The following is a 19,759-nucleotide window of genomic DNA, read 5'->3' as shown; positions in this document are numbered from 1 at the left end:
TCCCTGAGAGTGTCGCGGTCCGCGCGCGTCTTCGCACCCGCGGTACCCCGACAGGCCGAAAAACGCACTCGTCGAGTCCCTTCACATGTCACTTATCCGACACCGCCGCCGCCAAAGTCTCCTCCAACCATACGCCTGTCTGAACAAACACACCACTGAATGCGGCCGAATGCTTTTTAAAAGTGTATTTATCTTGCAACAAATCACAGACATCTTTTCTCGAGTCTAAAACTCATTTGCTAAAATGGAAGAGACAAAACATATGAAATATAGACTAATAAAAATAAACACGCATAAACGCACTCATAAAACATACATACCATATGCGGTATATAATACAGTATATTGTTGATATAGTATGTACTTAATCTACAGGAGTCATAGTATAGCATATCATACATTATGTTAAATATTTCAGAAATATATATTGTATGGTATTGTAATATACTATACTATACTAATACAACTTTGCGTCAAATAAACAGTATTAGATGTGTCACAATATAAAATACTATATGTACACGCTATACCGAGTATAACGCTGCATTACCTCATATATTAAAATCATGTATATAAAGAAAAGCAACCATGCGTAGGCTATTGTATGGAGTACAGTATTTAGACACGTGTCAAGTAAAACAGCATGATGAAATATAGCGCAGAACCCCGCGCGCGTAAAATAAAAAGCAGCATTACACGACCGCCGCGTTTCTTACGACCTAGTTTTTCGTAACTGTGGACTGTTGCAGACACCTGCGGGATGTAGGGAGTTGTGTGGAGTGTGTGTTTGCCTGCAGTTGCCCCGGGTCCGAATTACGGCGGATTGAACGGAAGCATCTCGCGCTCGGCACGGGGCAGGGCGGCTGATAAAGGCGACCCGAAGCGCGCGCTCCTCCTTATCGGAGGGGCATCTCGCGGCAACAGCTGAATGAGAGGAAAAGAGGCTCCCCGGGTCCCCAGAACGGTGCGCGCGGCACTGTCAAAAGCACCAGAGCGCCCTGGCTTCGGGACAAAAGGCAGGGTGTTTGGGAATAAATAAAACTGTCGAGGAGGGACTAAAGCGAATCATAACACTTAATGGGAGGCACAAAATTCCTCTTTAAAGTGGGAAGCGCGAGCGAGGGCGCCCTGGGGGGTGGGAGGCTGGCGGGGGGGGAGGGGGGGGGGGCGAGCAAAACAGAAAGAAAGACGGACAGGTCGAGAGTGGGGTTATCGAAAGTTTAACTGGGAATTAAAACTGTGATGGCTATCTCATTGGCCTGAACGGAGGAAACTGTAATAATTGCTCGTTCCATTTTTGGTGTGTGTGGAGAAGAGAGCTCCGGGGTCAGTGTGTGCGGGGCCTGGAGCCCGAGAGCTGTGTGTCGCTCCTATGCGGGCATCCAGTCCATATTTGTGAAACACCCTATATAATTATACCTGTAATCATCCCTCAGCAGCGCAATTTCGGCCATTCTCATATTTATCTCTTATTCTGTAGAAAACACAGCAATAAATAAAGAAATTTAAGGATACTGTCACAGCTAAACTCGGGGATTTCGTGGTACTGGCTCAGCAAACAGCATTTTATGTTTATTCATAGGGCATGCAAACAAGTTTTGTCTCATTAAACCAAAGGAGTAAGAGTGAAACTCGTAAACTGAATTTACAACACACTGTATTTGGTATGTTCTTCCACAAGCTTCAGATTACAGTGCTAAAATTCTCTATTCCCTTTTCTCTAGTCTACATATGCATCTATAGAAAAGTATTTCAAGTATAAATTGTGTGTACAATTCAAATAATGATCACAGTGTCCTAGTGTTTAACAACTCCGAAGTAAACCGCAAATACTGGACATGAGTTAATTGTTAAATATACTTACAGTGTACTCTTAGTTTTAAAACAACTGGAGCGTTTAATAAGAAGCAAAGAAACGAAACGACGAGAAACTGCCCACTTCGTGACTCACCTTTATACTGAATGAAGTTTGACTTCTAAACAAAACCATCTTACAGCTAATATCTTAGTGCGTAAACTTGATGCTACAAATCTTCCTTTATCTTACGCACAACGACAATATTATTATTATTATTATTATTATTATTATTATTATTATTATTATTATTTATAATACTGTTATAAAATTCTGCATCTTAAAACTGTATGTTCTGGAAAAGCAGACAGTAAAATAGCGGAAATAACACTGTTTCAGCTCTTCCCGAGAAAACATTTTCAGTTTAAATTTGCAAACTTTTCGCGTGCTGTGAAAGTTACCACACAGGCTGTCCCTTGAAACAGATCCCGAGTTCAGCAGCATCTCGCACAGCTGTAAATTTAGTGGAAAACGGAATTATTTGGTACCGTTTGCTCGTATTCCTGTCGCCAGCGGACTGATGTGAATCATAACTGTACAGATTTATTTATTGCTGGGTCTTTACGGCTGTTCGCGCGCTTCTCACGGTTTACGCCCGGAATGAGGTGAACTTCAAATCATGATTACTTGTATTAACAGAAACAACGCATTTCTCTGAACCCCAGCTCTTGCAAACGCTTGGAAACGGCGAAATGTTTTTCCAAACACGTTGATTAAAAATTGGGCGCTTTGACACTTTAAACGCTGCGCGTAAACGAGCGCAGTCGCTGGAGAAGCGGCTCGGACGTCCCAGGACGCTCCTGCGCTCTGCTTCCTCGGCCGCCGCACAAGGTGAAGGTGGAGGGGGGGGGGGGGCAAAGGTGTGTAAGCGGCAAGGGACGAGGGGAACTCCATCCTGAGCCCCCGTTCCTTTCCACGAGGAGCTCAAAAGTACTGCGAATGAACGGAACTGTACAGATCGAGAAATCAAAGCTCCTCACAAAGCTACATGATTTCAACCTGGATAGGCGGCAAGCTTTTATTAGCCCATAATATAACTGTTAACCTTTTATTTATCCCACTCCTTCGTCCAAAGCGACTTACAACGTGAGGTTTGCATTCTAAGCTGTTTACAACGGTATACCCATTTATACAGCTGGGTAATTTTTACTGTGTCAATTCGGGGTAAGTGCCGTGATCAAAGGTATTGCAGCAGGACGGGGTTTCATACGGCCACTTTAGACTGCAAGACAACAGTCGTAAATATTAAACAACCTGCTGGCCCAGTATTTGTGTGCAAATCGATTCACACACCCACACGGCGCGCTGCATCATGCGTCTCCTTTTCAAAGGATGTTTTAATAACAGTTTTAATGAAATAAAACTTACCTGGGAACTAAAACAAACTGAGGGGTGATAAATACTGGAGAGTTTTACCAAATGCGGTCGGTATTTCAAGCAGTTGTCTGCCACTAGCATGGGTAGACTGGTAAAGTAAAACATTGTTAAGACTTTTTTTTTTTAAGATGAAGAACAGCCCAAGCATGAAAACACATTACACACTCTGTGTCCTGCGTGGATGAGAGGGAAAAGTGCCAAGGAAATGCGGGATCTTTTCGCGGGAGCACGAAAAGCAGTTATTAACTGCAGATTTTAAGAAAATCGTTCACTTACAGACTGTATATATTATATATTACGTTATATATATAAATTACGCAAAACCGTTTCCCGTTTTCGGCGCATTGACGCACACGGTGATCAATTCCAGGACGTCAACGTTAATTTCCACAGATGAATCAATTGAAAGCTTTCTGACATTATCATTCAGTCATGATTTAGGCGATTCCAGCTCCAGTTACACTATAATTTTTTTTTTTCCCCTCTGAAACAAAGTTGCTTTGCCTAGAGACGGGGGCTATCTGAACTATCTGGGTCCCGATCAGGGGAAGTGATGGGGCAGTTGGGGGGGCGGGGGCAGTTGTTCAAGAGGGGTGTTGTGGGTGCCCCCGATGTCTCGCGGCGCTGCCTCACCCCTTCCGCCACTCCACCTGTCACCCCGCGCGCTGCTCATGATGGATGGCCCGGACCCCCTCTTAAATCCCACTTAATACCACCCTTCATAAAATACCTTCACGCCTGCCTCGCTGGGCTTTTTTCACTCCAAATGAATGTGGTAATTAGTTCATAAGGCATAAAACTCAAGTTACTGTATTAATTATTCAGAGCAGGTTCTGCTCAGTTTCCAGTCCTACTGTGGGCATCATCACCCCTGTTTCAAAGAAACATAAAATGGTACAGAGAGGCTATATATATATATATATATATGTGTGTGTGTGTGTGTGTGTGTGTGTGTGTGTGTGTGTATTTCTCATCCTCTCTGTACCATTTTGATTGATTGTCATCCAGTCTGGCTGCCAGAATAAACTTTAAGACAAATTGGAGCCATTAGGCCTTCCGGTTCCAGTTGGGTTTTGAATCGACTGACTGATTTTTTTTTTTTTTTTTTTTGGACATGGGTTAAGTTTATGGGAAATAAGTTAAGATTAGAAATCTACTGACAACAAGATGTGTGCTCAGATGTAGTAGTAAGAGCGCTAATGGGGCAATGTTTTGTGAATGGTTAATTAAAGAAAAGACTATTTGCATGTAAGTCCAGGTGACAAAACAGTACATACTGTATATGCGTACATATGACATGTGTATACACACACACCTGACATATGTAATCATTCATCATCATGTATCATTCAGATGAAATAACCATGCAGTCTGTAACTTTGTTTCTGTGTCCCTTCACTTGACAACAGCACACGGTGCTACAACAGTTGTGGACCATACTGATTGCCCGAACTTCAGACTCTTCTCCTTGTTCCGTTCATCCTCTCGCTGGATCTTCCAGATTTTTCTCCGGCAGCCTTTTCTTTCCTCTCTTCTTGAACCATCTGTTTCTGCACCCCTCTTTCTACCCCTATCTTCCTGTGTTTTGTGCACGGTACGCCCCCAGCACCACCGCCCCCAGCCCTACCCCACTCCATCTTTGTGCACCCAGCGCAACCCCCTCCATTGTTCACCCTCTGCCTCCCATTTCCGCCTCAGACCCCGACCTTTAACCCTATACCCCTGTCCTGCTTCCCCCCAACCCCCAGAAGTCCCCAAATCTTCTTGTTCCTCTGTTGACTGCTCTCCCCAAGGTTTTGGGGGCTAATAACTGTTGCTGGCAAGACGCTCACAAAATCCCAGCGTGAGCACCATTGTGCAGCCCACAATGGCACACAGGCGTTAATAGCCATTAGTACAGAAGGGCTTGCCCCTCATTGAGGCATGCCTGCTACGCGGTCGGGGATGTTTGGACTCCTGGGTCTTGCGCCGGAGGGGCTGACGGGGTTGCCGGACCTGCGGCGTCACGTGTGCATTCCGCTTTCCTCGCTTAACACTTGTTGAGGATGGCAGGACGCCTAAGACGGCTGAAACGTCCGCAAACGTCTTGAGGGTCCGGCCGGCAAAATGCAGAAATTCCACAGCCTGGCTTATTCCGTGGTTTGTGTGTGCGTGTGATATGGCCAATGACATATCACAAAATCAGCATGAAATTAAATATGCATAGTAATAGGAAATTACAGCCGTATGTGACATGCAAAATCTGCAGAGGAAATCGCTGACAATTATTTGAGTCATTTTGCAGTACATTAAGCTATGCCTGTTACACTAGCAATTGCAATGCTTACAAATAGTCTGGACTTAAAATGCAACTGCCTTGAGGGATGGTGTGGAAGATCCCTCTGCAAGTTTCCAGAAAACACTGGAAAGTGTCTGTGCCCATGTCCAACTTCACGCTCTTGCAGTGCAGAGTCATGGTAGGCCACAGCAGCCTGTCATGACTGTGGGGCGGCGGGTGGCCTACTGTTTGAAGTCAAAGAACCTGGATGTGAGTCTCCACTCATGCTGCAGTGCCCTTGAGCACTGACTCGAGCAAGAACGCCCAGCTCTATGGGTCGGTAAATCACTCTAAGTCCTTTAGTATGCAAACCTAACATCGTAGGTTGCCTTCACCAAATGCATCAGTAAAACCAACAAATAAACAAATTCCACCTGAGACAGTTGATAGCGTCGTGGTTAGCGTTACTACCTTTGGACCCAAAGGCCATAGGTTTAACTCCCACCTCTGGCTGTAGTACCCTTGAGCAAGGTCCTTACCTTAAATTGCTCCAGGAAAATAAAAAAATGATACATTTGTATATAGAGGTAAGTAGTTGCAAGTACATTAAAATTATAAGTTGCTTTGGAGAAACGTGTCACCTAAATAAGGTCATGTAAATAAATAAACAAATAGACAGTGATGCAACTCCCATGCGGATATACGGTCGGACTAGAAAGGTACGTAAAAAAAGTGAAATCCCGCTGGCCACACTGATGTTATTAATATATGTACATTTTTAGTTCGTTTCACCTTTGTCACCTCTTCTCCAAGCGCCGTAGGTACGGATGACTTTCAAAGCGAACGTTGATGTTGAAAAGACGATTAGCTCAGGGTCCGAGAAATGGCGCACTCGGAGATTGTGTGCGTGTCTGTGTGGATCGGAGAGCAACTGAAGGAGGGGAAGAACGGGAAAGAGAGGATTTGTGTGTTCATCCCAGACAGTCTCGGTTGTTCTTCAGCTTCCCTGCTGGCCTGGAGCGTTCTCGTCACCTGTCAATCAGTGGTAACCATGGAGACTGACGTCACGGTGAGCGAGTCAGTTGTCTGATGTAAGTAGGGGTGGCAAGGGTGGTGATGAGCTGTGTGTGCCTCCTAAGGGGTCTTGTTCAGGTAGTCTCTGTTTTTGGGGATGGGGGTGGGCTGCGGAGTTCTGTCCCAGAGTTCCTTGCTGAGGCTGTTGTATTTGTGACTGAGGAAACTTTATTCAGCCATGATCCCAGCTGACAGATTCAGCAGTTTTTTTGGTCTTTGGTTTACATTTGTATCACTTTTTTATTTTTATTTATTTTAATTTTCAGGACGATGCCTCCATGTCTCCCTAGATAAACATCAAGTGAGTCCCTGTGCGGATAAAAACTACAGTATATTCACATCAATGCTTTCACATTTGTAGACTGATAGGACAGCTCAATAAAACTGGGGGTTCAGCACACTCAAGAGAGTGTTTATTTCAACATGCGAGGACAATATGAACACAGAGCTGATGGAGCGCTCTCGGTTTCACGGTGAACATGGACACAGCAAACACAAATAGAAGGAGATGTTGGAAGTGTCACTCAAAAATTTCATAGCTGATAAAAAACATTGAGAAAAAAGGACCGACTCGAGCTTGACGCATCGACGGCAAAATAAAACAGAAGGAAAAATTCATGCCGCGTTTGAGTGTTTTCCGTGTCGACAGAGGGAGGGCGGTCATGGGTCAGATGGAAGAGGCCCTCTCTCATCAGCCAGGCTGTAGCTGTAATGGACCGGGGCCGGGTGGGAGTGAAGAGGAGGGACACATCCACACTCGAGAGCCCTGTCGGTGCTCTGAGAACCACTAAGTGCTTAAAAAGCTTTTCTCTAATCAAAGGCAACCTGCCTTTGCTATTAACTCACAAGGCAGCAGCCCTGATGAAGCGTTCGCTGCTGATGAATTGAATCCGCACAAGCGCACGGGGGAGTTTTTAATAAGTGATATATACAGAGCTCATAGTTTGTCATTAAACAAGAACCCACAAGCACATCCTTAAAAATTGTATTGCAGATCCGATGGAACAATCGTGAGGTAAAACGGCGACTTTGAATGCAGTTGTGAGGGGGACCTCCTTGTGCATGATGCTGTAGATCCTTCTGAGGTCCAGTGTGAAACATAGAGGAGCTGAACCCTGGAGATGCTGTTTCGGTACAAACTGTGGGTCCATCAGTCTAGAAGCTGAAAACGTGTATCGGCATCTTCTTCTGTGGGACATGATGACCGTTCAGAAAGAAGTTGAGTTCTTCACAGGTAAAACCACAATCCACCATCAGTAACCACTTCCAGTGCAGGGTCACGAATATTCAGAACCTATGCCCCAAGTATAGGGTATGAGGCAGGGTACACCTTGGATGGGACACCAGTATATTGCACGGCAATCACACACACGCGCACATGCACTATGGGGCAATTTATAGAGTCACCAGTTCAGTTGAAACACATGTCTTTGAGCTGTAGAGGGAACCCAACCCAAACTGGGGTTGAACATGCATATTCCACACAGGCTGGGCCAGATTCAAACCCACAATCCAGGAGCTGTGAAGCACATTTTGCTGTATAAAAATGTAATTTCTAAATTAAGATACATAATAATATATTATTTTTTGTGGTAGTGGGCTATTACTACTACTAAAATTTACAACTTTGTTAAGTAACACACGATTCTGTGCCATTTTTCAGCCAATTGCCAAGGCACTATGCATTGTCATACATTTATTGATAATCGATCTCCATAAAAGCCGAAGTCATGTAAAGCCTGATCACGTGTGATAAATTGATGGGCGGTGAAATTAATTTGTCACCAACTGGAATCCGGCTAATAAATCTCCGTTCCCTGTTCCACACAGCTTCATGTAACGATTTCCATTTGGCCAAAACGATGAATGGAAGTTGGGAATTTCAATGTTCCACATTTGTGGGCAACTTTGCGCATTAACTTTTAGTTCTCTCACCATTTATTGACCTGTATATTTATTTGTCGGAACACAGGTGAGACTTATTCCTTCGGATTCAGAGTTTTTGGAGGAGACTTTACATTCTGTCGAGAAGGAGTGATAGGAGGGATACAGAGATGAGAGAGGAGGAGAGGGACTGAGAAAGGAGGAGCAGGATGGAGACAGAGGGAGAGTGATGGTTTAGAGGAAGAGCAGCAGTAAGCATGTGAGAGAGAGAGAGAGAGAGAGAGAGAGAGAGAGAGAGAGAGAGAGAGATTCTCCTCCTCTTTAGACTGTCACTGCCAGATTTGCTCGTGTGGAAGCAGATCTCTCCCTTCAGTGACTCTATTAATTTACCTCATTTATCTTAAACACCTCCATAAACACTTGAGACCTCAGCCAGAGAGAGAGAGAGAGACAGAAAAAAGTGAAGGAGAGAACCTGTGAGTGCATGTGTATGTGTGTGTGTGTGTCTGAGTATGTGTGTGCATGTAGGAGTAAGAAAACAGAAGCACCCCTCTCAATTCCCAGAGGACAAATCCGTACTGGAAAATCTCATTTTCCTGCAAATAGTTTGTCAACGGCTCTAAGAGGAGTGATAAATTATCGCAGGCCTTAGGTGAGGGAGGGCAGCCGGCACAGGAAAGGAGCTCTCACACTCACTTTCTTTTTTACACCTTCTCTTTTCCCCACTGTACCATCTCTCTCTCTCGCTCTCTCTCTCGGTCTCACACACACACACACACACACACACACACACACACACACACACACACACACACACACACACACATGCTCACAGAGCGCAGTGGAAATAAGGAAAGCGCAGCATCCCCTGCAATTCAAGTGTGAATTCCAGTCCACTCCCCCAAGTGATAAATTGATGGGCAGTGAAATGAATTTGTTTTCAACTGGTAACACATCAAAGAAATAATAATTCAGCATGGGTTCTGTGGCATAATGATGAATTGGATGGGCAGGTAGATCACAGAGAGTGGGTGTGTGTGTGGGGGGGGGGGGGGGGTGGGAGAGGAAAAAGGAGGGGGGGGTCAAGTAACAGAGCAACGGCACACCCAAAACAGCCGAAAGGCCCGCAAACAAACGGTGTGCGAGCGGGCGGAGGAGCGAGAGCCACAGCAGCCAGCTCAGACGGGTCAGCGGCAGCAAGAAATAAAGACGAATTGAAAACAGCGGTCCAGCAAATGTCCTCAAGGTTGAGCGTTCTGACACGGCTCTCCGAAGTGACGGAACGCAATGGTCCATTTAGCTTCGCAAATACAGTTTAGTTAACCACACTGATTGATGATTCCTTTTCGAAGACCTTTGAGAAATAATCTATCAAACCTGAGCGGTAAAAAGTGCTCTAAGAACGATATACTTGGTACACTTCTGCTCCACCGCTGGATGTTGATGGCTACACAGGGTGGTAAAAACAGGATCGCTCATGGGGGGTAAAATGGGGACCCCCTCCCTCGGAGTTACTATAGTGCATGAAAGGGATATTTGTACTGTGTCTTTCAAATACTGGACATCAGCTGAGGTTCGACACATTCTCCCATAACTTGGAGACACAAAAAGCAACGTTTTTTGAAAAGTTTGCGCTTATATTCTGGTAATATGGTAAACATCAGGAATACTATTTCAGACCAGTACCGCATTTCAGAATTACATAATGCAATTATCTATTAGGGCAGCCGATAGTGTAGCAGTTAAAGTTGCTGCCTTTGGCTCTGAATCTTACAAACTATTATAGCACCACATATTAAGATACTTACCCTAAATTACTCAGGTAAAAATGACCCAGTTGTGTTATTAGTTGTAAGTACCTTACCATTGTAAGCTACTTTGGTAAAAAGTATCTGCTAATTGTTGGTGTCTTCATAATTATCAATAAATATTAAAGACTCAACTGTAGCAATACCTATATGCATTTTCTCTAAATGAAATTAATAGTAAATTTCTTAAATAATAGTAATTTCAAGGAACGCACGGTTTATTAATTCCTTTATCTAGTGTCAGTAACTGCTTACACAGTGCAGGGTCACAGTGGTCTGTGGCCTGTCCTGGAGAAATAGGGTGCAAGGCAGGGTACACCCTGGGTGGCACACCAGTCCATCACACACGCTCATTTGCTAACATTTACATGCAGTAAGAGCAACTCTGAGTGACCAGTTCACCTGAAACACATGTCTTTGGACTGTGGGAGGAAACCAGAGCACCAGAGGAGACCAACATGAACGTGGGGAGAATATGCAAACTCAACATAGTCTGAGTCAAACTGAAAGCCATATCCAAACTCACAGCCCAAGGCATCCGATATCGCGCCTCACATCAGCTTTCCTACCATACTAACCACAATTTAAACATGTGGGGTTGTAATCAATAATGTTCTGATAGAACAATCAAGACTACATCAGTATATGTCCAGATTAATCTATGGAAACACTTTCTGGATTTCCTACAGTTCCAGACTGGAGCAGGTCGTAGTGGAGAATTTCATTGGAAAGCAGCGCAGAGTACCTGAATTCAATGTGGAAATGAAGGCTATAGGCCTGTTGTTCAAGCTCTCGGAGAACCTGCCGTTGGACTGCAGACACTGCAGATGCTGCCACAAACTCCTGGGGACCTGGACAAATCCAAAACCTAAACTGCAGAAATGGCAAGTAAAATTTTTTCATAATTTCCATTCCCGGAGTTATTTGTATTTATTTGTATATGTATTTGTATTTACAGACCTGTAATTTATAATAGAGAAACAAAATCCCATTTAACATGTTGGTAAATCAATATATCTATTTGTTGAAATCTGAAGCGTCTAATTAGAATAATCATAGTCACATCAAGCCAATTATGTTTTCAGCACAGAGAAATTTAATACAAAAAGCGACTGTCATTAATTAAGTCAGAATGACATAGTCTATGTACAGATTTACATTTTGCATGCTTATGAATTTTGATGCAAAATAATCCTGGCAAATGTTTCTTTGTAAATAAATTTTTTTTTTTCCCCCATTTTCATGAATGCATAATTTCATCTGGATAAGTGAAATGGGTGTACTTGTTTAATACGTAAGGCACGGTGACCTGACAGATATTTGTGCGCTTATTTTCGTCCGGTCCTGCTTATCCTGCGGTGCTGCCGAAACCTTGTTTGTCGCAGAGAGTTTAATGCCTTGCCAACCGCTGTAACAAAAACATTTCAGAAACAATGTGAGATAGCTGGGGTCACTGACAGCCGATGGCATGTGGCCTCGCTCTCCCCAGCTCCGCAGACCGGGTCTGGTCACCACGTGCCGTATTCATAATCATCATGATCATCATCATAATCATCATGGCAATCATTATCATCATCGTAACAATCATGACGATGATGATCATCATAAGAGCCAGTGCCTCATCCAAACAGTGCCTCCGTTCTGCTGCTCCAATTAAAACGGCCTGAATTTTGGGGGCGCCACCATTAGAGATCATAACCAAGCGTTAATTACTGATACGAATCCCGCGTTGTCCATTTTTTCGGCATCACTTTGCTTTTCCCCTCGCTTTTCTCCCGTGCTTCCCTCACTGCCTCTGTCCTTTTTTTCTTTTATCCGCCTTTCTTCCCTGCCTCGTCCTTTCCCTCTCTCGCACTCTCTCATTCTCTTCCTATTCCTTGCTCCTCTTTCGGAGATCTATCCCCTCTATTTGCTCTTTTGCTCCCCCTCCGTTGATTGATGGAGTGAGGCGGCAGAGCACGGAGCGGCGTGTGGCCACCAACGCGAGACAGCCTCCTTCCCAGAGTGCACCGGGAGAGAGAGAGAGCGGGAGAGGGAGAGGGAGAGGTGGCGAGGAGTGCATGAGCGCGGAGAGGGGAGCTCAGCTGAAAGCCGCAGACTTAATTCTATGCATCATTAAGCAGTCTCACTCAATGCAACATCCCCTATACATCATCCACGCTCGGTAAACACAGCGATGACATTACATTAGCAACTGCAAATGAATTTTCTTTTTAGAGGGAAATTGAGAATACTTTCCTTCCCTCTTCCGCGCACATGGACGCCTGGAAAACTCAAACACAGGCCATTAAAAACAAGGGGGAAAATATTTAAACTAAACAAAAACACAAACAATATCCCTCCCTCACTTTCCTCCCCTCTTTTTCTCTCTGAAATATACGTCGTCGCTCCTGATCCTGAGAGAAACAGCAGCCTGTGAGCGGCGGCGGCGGCGGAGGTGGGGGGGGGGGGGGGGGGGGGGGGGACGCAATCTGGTATCGACAACTTTCAGCATCAATAACATGCTGCAAATACTGCATTAAAAATAAGCGAAAAGCCATTCAAATATGCAACTTTGCATACGGTGTAAATAATATTAAATGCGCAGTACACGTGTGCTAAATGAATACATGCAAATGTAAATAGGTCTGCTGTGTACGAGCTAGAGTTCATGCAAGTGCAGAACTAATTTGTTTTCTCCTGCCAGCGTGGATTTTCATCTGCGCTTTTTTTTCTTCCAATCATTAGTATTTATCTGCTTGGCAGATACCCTTTGCCAGGGCGCTTTATGGATTGCTGTGATGAAGAGGTAACACGGAAGCCGCTGCGCTTGGCCTGCGCTCCTGCGACGCTTCTGTCTGTTTTCCCCTGTTGTTCTCTAAATGTTCCCGTCTCCGAAATTGTAGGAGATATCGGCAAATTGTAACACAATTTTCAACCGCTGCTCCAACACGAGCAAATGTGACTGGCATAAATTGGCCAGCTAATCAAATGTATAATTATATGTTTTTATTAAAGGTATTATATCATTTTTTTCCACGAGTGCCCAGCCTTTGAAGTCGACAAAATCCATTAAGACTGCGCAATAGATCATCCCATCTTGTCTGTATGTATATAACTAGGCTCATTTGAAAAATATTGAATCTGTTACACTAAAGTAACCCGCTGGATTGAGTCAAATGTGGAAATCCATTCCTTTCATGCATCGGTGAGGAGCTGTCATTGTGAGCTGTAATGACTGATCGCGGTGAGCCTCTCTTTGAGAGAGAGGTGATAAAAAGTCAAATTATGACTTGTGGACAGACAGACGGAGAGGGGAGGAAATTGGAAAAGATCAGCTAAGAAATGAGGGCAATCAGTCAATGAAGTGGACTTTCCTTCTTTTTTTTTTTTTTTTTTTTACTACAAGTGTTGTTTCCTTACCCGGTCTCAGCTCAGCTGTAAAAATGTGTGTGTTTGTGTGTTTTGGGGGAGGTTGGTGGTCAGCGGGGGGTCAAGAGCATGACCTCTGCACTCTGCCGAGCTGTCACCAGTTTCCAGACATCCTGGAGACCCAGTTCCCATCATGCTTTGCGTTAACATCATTCCTACAGTTGTTCTCCCCCGCCTGCGATGGAGCTTCCAGTTACTGCCTACACATTCACCAGCCAGTTAAAGGACCTCAAAAAAATCAGTTTATACAAACTTTCAGTTAGTATGACAATGTTAAGAGACTAGTTTGATTATAGTCATCGAGAGTCTACAGTCCAAAGGCTCAGTGCCACCAGAGGTGCAACGTGTCAGTGATCTGCGGTTCCACCTCTCCGTGTTTTCTAGTTTGTATTCCAGTGCAGCTCTCAGACACAGCCTGCACGTCTCAGAAAAGCGCCACACATGTCGACACAGGAAACTTGTCATGTAGCTGCACCTACAGGCCTGTTATCTTCATTGCCGATCCAACTCGGCGACAGTACCCGGCTGTGTTACGTGTTCTGCCATAGCTCTCATCATCGGGCTCATATGCTGACTGAACATTTTGGGAAACTAAACACCAACATTCATATTTGTTAAGACCCCGAAATCCAGAGTTTGCATGTTATTTCCACATATGAGTGGCTTTCCTCCAGGTGCTCCGCTTTTCCCTCCACTGTCAAAAGACGCATCCCTGAACAGGATTAGGATAGGGTAATATGTCTTTAGCTTCCATGGGGAAGTTCACACACAGCAGCTCAACAGGAAAGGTAACAACATAGTACAGTGATACTGACAAAAATAATAAATAATTAAATAAGTAAAATAAAGATGGAAAGTGACAAAATCAATAGCTACAGAAAAGAAGTAAAAAAAGATTAAAACAGTGCAAAGACTCAAGGTACTCAATGCACCTAATTGCCGTGTGTGTGTATGCGTCAGCTGATGACTGTGTGCGATTGCCCCGCAACAGACTGACATCCTGCGTACCAGGTTGTACCCTGCCTCACACACTGTGCCTCCAGGATAGGCTGCGGACCACTGTGACCCTGCACCGAACAAGCAGTTATAGATAATAAATGAATAGATGAAATCTGGAATATTATAACACCTCAGCACACTTGGATTGACACATATATTCTCTTACATAATTTACTCATTGATTTTCCTCACTGCCCATAAAACAGAGATAAATGCAGTCGGTATGCGATTAATATTTATGTTTCATGTAGTTACACTGTATGTGCAGTGTGACCGAATTCTTTACTTCTTCCAATTCCGCCTTTAAAGTCTTATCTTTAAACACAACACGAGCCTCCTCTGTGATCCCTGGAGCTCTGAACGACGGGGAGGTGTGAGGACTCCCACTGCAGTCTGGGTGCACCCCCACCTCCGGCCCCTGTCCCCTGCTGGAGGTCCCACAAATCACCGGGGAGGGGCATTTATTGCCTCCCTAAATTACTGCAGACCCACAGTCTGCTCTCTCCAGGGGAGAACACATCTCCAGAAAGGTGCTGAAGAGCGCTCCTCACCACGGACGGGAAACCACCCCTAGACGCTGAAGCGATCTGTCGTAACGAGACGCTCAGAGATAGTCACCAGGCAAACAGGCTTTGGAGGAGCACTACTGCGCCTGGTGCAGTGAACATTCATCCTCCGACGTTACATCAGCGAGTCTTATTTGGACCGATACTTATGTGACCACCTTCCTCGTCAAGTTAAATGGTTGTGTATGGTTGGGCGGTGGAGCCAAAGACAGCGTGGAGGTGCTGACTGAAAGCAGCTTAAGTGCTTGTGTGTTTGCTGAGCAAGAGGTACTGGTGTCCCATCTAGGGTGAAGGCAGGTGGATTGTGGAGAGCCCCATGCCAGAAGAGAGTGTGTCTCAGATGCTATATTTACAGCCAATAAAAAATAACATTAACAAAAAACAAATAAGCATGATCTGGTTTTTAAAGTACACACACACATAGTACAGTTAACTGAGAACTACTGCTTGCTGGCTGAAGAGTTGGTGAGAGCACGTAATACAGCACGGTGGCTGGTAACACTGGTGCCTCGCAGCTTCTTGGCTGTGGGTTTGAACATGCATTCAAATCCAGCTTAGTCTGTGTGGAGTTTACATGTTCACCCCCCTGTTTAAGTAGGTTTCCCCCCACGGTCCAGATACAAGTGGACCAAGTGAAATGGTGACACTAAATTACTCTTAGTGTGTGTATGTGGTGGTGTAGGAGTGTGCAATTGTCCTGTGATGGACGTGCATCTTCACCAGAGTATACCCTGCCTCACACCCAATGTTTCCAGGATGAGTTCTGGATCACCATACTCTGGATTGGACAAGTACTCTTTGAGAGCAGATGGACATTATGCAGCACACACAGCAGTTAGACCTTGGTCACTCAGTTTTCTCTCGTTCCTGTCAGTCTGCCCTGTGTTTACCTGGATGGAGGGGACAGGAAACTGATCAGAGTCATGGCTGCCTTTCACTGTGGAAGGCAGAGGCCAAAACGAAGGGGTCTAGTTCCTTTACCAATGTGCTCTTATGCACCTACTCGAACGATGAACCTTGGTGGAGCAAGTGGTAAGGATCAAACTAGATTTGCTTAAGACTTTCATGTCTGCAGCTATGACTCCTTCTCTTAATGCAATGCATAAATTGTACTTTTGCTGAGATGTACATCGCTTTGGACAAAAGCGTCTGCTAAATGAATAAATGTAAATGTAAATGTAATGCTCTATTTCCTCTTTGGTTCTTCGTGAGAATGTCAGGCCCAGAGCTCACGGTGTCATTGTTGTTTTGTGAAGGATCTCTCATCTACAGATATTGTATTATACTGTATTCTCTATTTATCCATTTATTTACTGTATTATCTATTTAGACTGTTTAATTTTTTTTATTTTTACACTTCAGTGTTGTGTTTTATACTGTTGTCTAAAGAACTCAGGGAGTACCACTAGAACTTGCAAGCGGCATGGTGGCACAGCTGTCTCACAGCACCTGGGTGGTATGAGGGGACATGGGTTTGATCCCCACTCGGTTTGTGTGGAGTTTCCATGTTCTCCCCGTGTCTGCGTGGGTTTCCTCCCACAGTCCGAAGACATGCTGTTCAGGTTCCCCATAGTGTGTGAGTGACAGAGCGTGTGTTCCGCTGATGTATAGATGAGTGACCCATTGTAAGTAGTGTATTTAGCGGTGTTAATAACCTTGGCGAATAAGGTGTGTGGGCTGATAACACTAATAGTGTTCATTGGAAGTTGCTTTGGAGAAAAGCGTCCGCAAAAAAAAAGTAGTAATTTTGTTGTATTGCACAGCAGTACAACGACAATAAAGTCTTCAATTCAATTAGCTGATGCTTTTCTTCAAAGTGACTTGCAATGTTAAGGTTATAGTCATTACAAGTTTACAATGATTAATCCCTTTATATAGCAGGGTAATTTTATTGGCGCTAAATACCTTGCTCAATGGTACTACAGCTGGAGGTAGGGATCAAACCTGCAACCTGTGGCTCCAAATGAAGGAGCTCCAACTACTACACTACCAGCTGTCCCCTCGCATCTGGGGAAGAATTAACAGCCCTGATGTCCTCCGTGGTAATCGGGTTCTGTTCGGGGTTTATTGAAATCTTAAGAACAAATGTTGACCATTAAATCACAGCAATGAAGGGCCACTGACATCCAGAGGGGGATTTTGTCACACTGGTGCCACATGGTACCATTGACGTTTTCGGTCACATTTCAGAGGGACATTATTTAAAAGTGTATTTTCACTTTGACGGGTATTTCTGATTTCGGGCCATGAAATGGTGCGAAACAGAAGACCTTATGGAGCGCTGGGTTGAGCTCCTGCTGCTTACCCTGACTTCTGCTTGTGTTGTGCTGTTATACTGATGTGTTTGCTGGACTAACCAAGTACAGGAAATACAGGTTCACTTTCAGTGGGCAGGTAGTCCTTAAGGACACAGAGTCATAACCAGAAGGTTGCAGTTTTGACACCTGCAAGTGGTCTTGCTGTAGTACCCAGGATGAAGGTTCTTAAGCTAAAATGTGGCAGATACAATACATGCTTAAAACGACAAAACTAGAAAAAGCACCAGGGAGTGTAGAGGTTAGGGCTGATTAGAGCTGCTGCCTTTGGACACAGAGGCTGTGGGTTCAAATCCTACTTCTTACTGTAGCACCCTTGAGCAAGGTACATAGTGTGCATTGCTCCAGTAAAAAATATCATCCAACTGTGTAAATAATTATAGGTAGCTTAACACTGTAAGCTGCTCTAGAGAAAAGCATCAGCTAAATAACACACACACACATTTTCAGAATCGCTTGTCCCTTACGGGGTCACGGGGAACCGGAGCCAACCCGGCAACACAGGGCGTAAGGCCAGAGGGGGAAGGGGACACACCCAGGACGGGACGCCAGTCCGTCGCAAGGCACCCCAAGCGGGACTCGAACCCCAGACCCACCGGAGAGCAGGACTGCGGTCCAACCCACTGCGCCACCGCACCCCCAGCTAAATAAATAAATGGAAATTCAGATAATGAGCTGCATGGCAGTGTAGTAAGTCAGTTGTTATTCTTTTAATTGTACAACAGAATCTTCTGAAAACCCAAGAGTACCTTACAGATCCCGCAGTTCTACATTTTTTATGCACCTTTTTATATATTTACCTGATGCCGAATCCCTTGAGTCCTTAAGTCCAGGTATCGCAGCAGGGTTGCTTGATCCTGCAATCTTTTGCTCACGGTCTGTGACCTTTTTACCACCATTATACCTGCTGTGACATGCCGAGTGCAGTGGGGAAAAGAAAATATTAGTTTAACTTTGACTTTCTTCTGGGATTTCCAAGAAGAGCACAAACATGGAAAATATTCCCATGGAAACTGGACCTCTGACTGGTGCCCAGATAAACAGCACTGCACACAGTCACTCTTCTCCAAAACAGTTCAAGGCTCGTGTCTCCCAGCAGGCTACTGTCTCTGCACAGCAATCAGGCAGCAAGATCACAGGTCACTCACACACACACACACCATACTTTGCCCTCGGCATTTTTCACTCTAAAAGTCCCCTGACTACTCAAACTGCAAAGGGGACCAAGTAAAATATTAAACTACTCCTATTTTTGGCACCTGTGAAGTAGTGAGGAATCCTTGTGGGAAGACCTTTTACGTTTTTTGACACTCTGCCGTAACTGCACCTAGTAATGTATTTCCTTTTAAACATTTACTTTTATTAATTTAGCAGACACGTCTCTCTAAGATGACTTACAACTGAGGGTAAACAAAAGTGCATTTCACCGCATACAAAAAGCTTCAGGTATGACAGATGTTCAGTTACTGAAGCCGTTTGTTTGCCCAATATCACTGTTTTTGTCAGGGTGTGTTACACCAGCAGCTGCCTCTAGAACCGACTCTCAGACAGGAGATGGAAAGGTGATTATGACAGATGGTGTGATGCAAGCTGAACTGGAACTGTGCTGAGATCAGGAGAGAAGTGGGTTTGAAACAGATGGATTTTGATAAACTTCTTGAATGCTGGAAGGGATCAGCAGTTCTGAGGGACAGGAGGAGCTTATTCCACCACATTGGAGACAAAACCAAGAAGCTACGGCCATTTGATTTTGGACCCCTCGCTTGTGGGACCAGCAAGCAGCCAGAAGTGGAGGCATATAGTGCTCTGTTGGGGTGTAGAGAGTGAAAGTCTCCTATAGGTATTGGGATGCAGATCCTTTGACGGTTTTGTAGGCAGTAACAAGAATTGTGAAATTTATACATGAAGCCAATGGAGAGACAAGGAAGGACTATGCACTATACTCTAGTAAGTACTATAACACAGAGGTTCTAAATAATTTCGAATAATCCTAATTTGAAAAAGAATTAGGCTTGATCACCCTTCAGTCAGGGTGGAGCTTTCATGTTCTCCACATGTTTGAGTGCATTTCTTCCCACAGTCCAAGACATACATTTCAGGTGAATCAGTTGACTCAAAATTACCGTGTGTGTGTGTGTGAGAGAGATTGCCCTGTGATAGACTGGTGTCCCATAAATGGTGTACCCTGCCTCACTCCCTGTGCATCTGAGATG

This window comes from Scleropages formosus, chromosome 6 (genome assembly GCF_900964775.1).
Source record: "Scleropages formosus chromosome 6, fSclFor1.1, whole genome shotgun sequence".
NCBI classification, from domain to species: Eukaryota; Metazoa; Chordata; class Actinopteri; order Osteoglossiformes; family Osteoglossidae; genus Scleropages; species Scleropages formosus.
Note: the sequence above shows the minus strand (reverse complement) of the source record.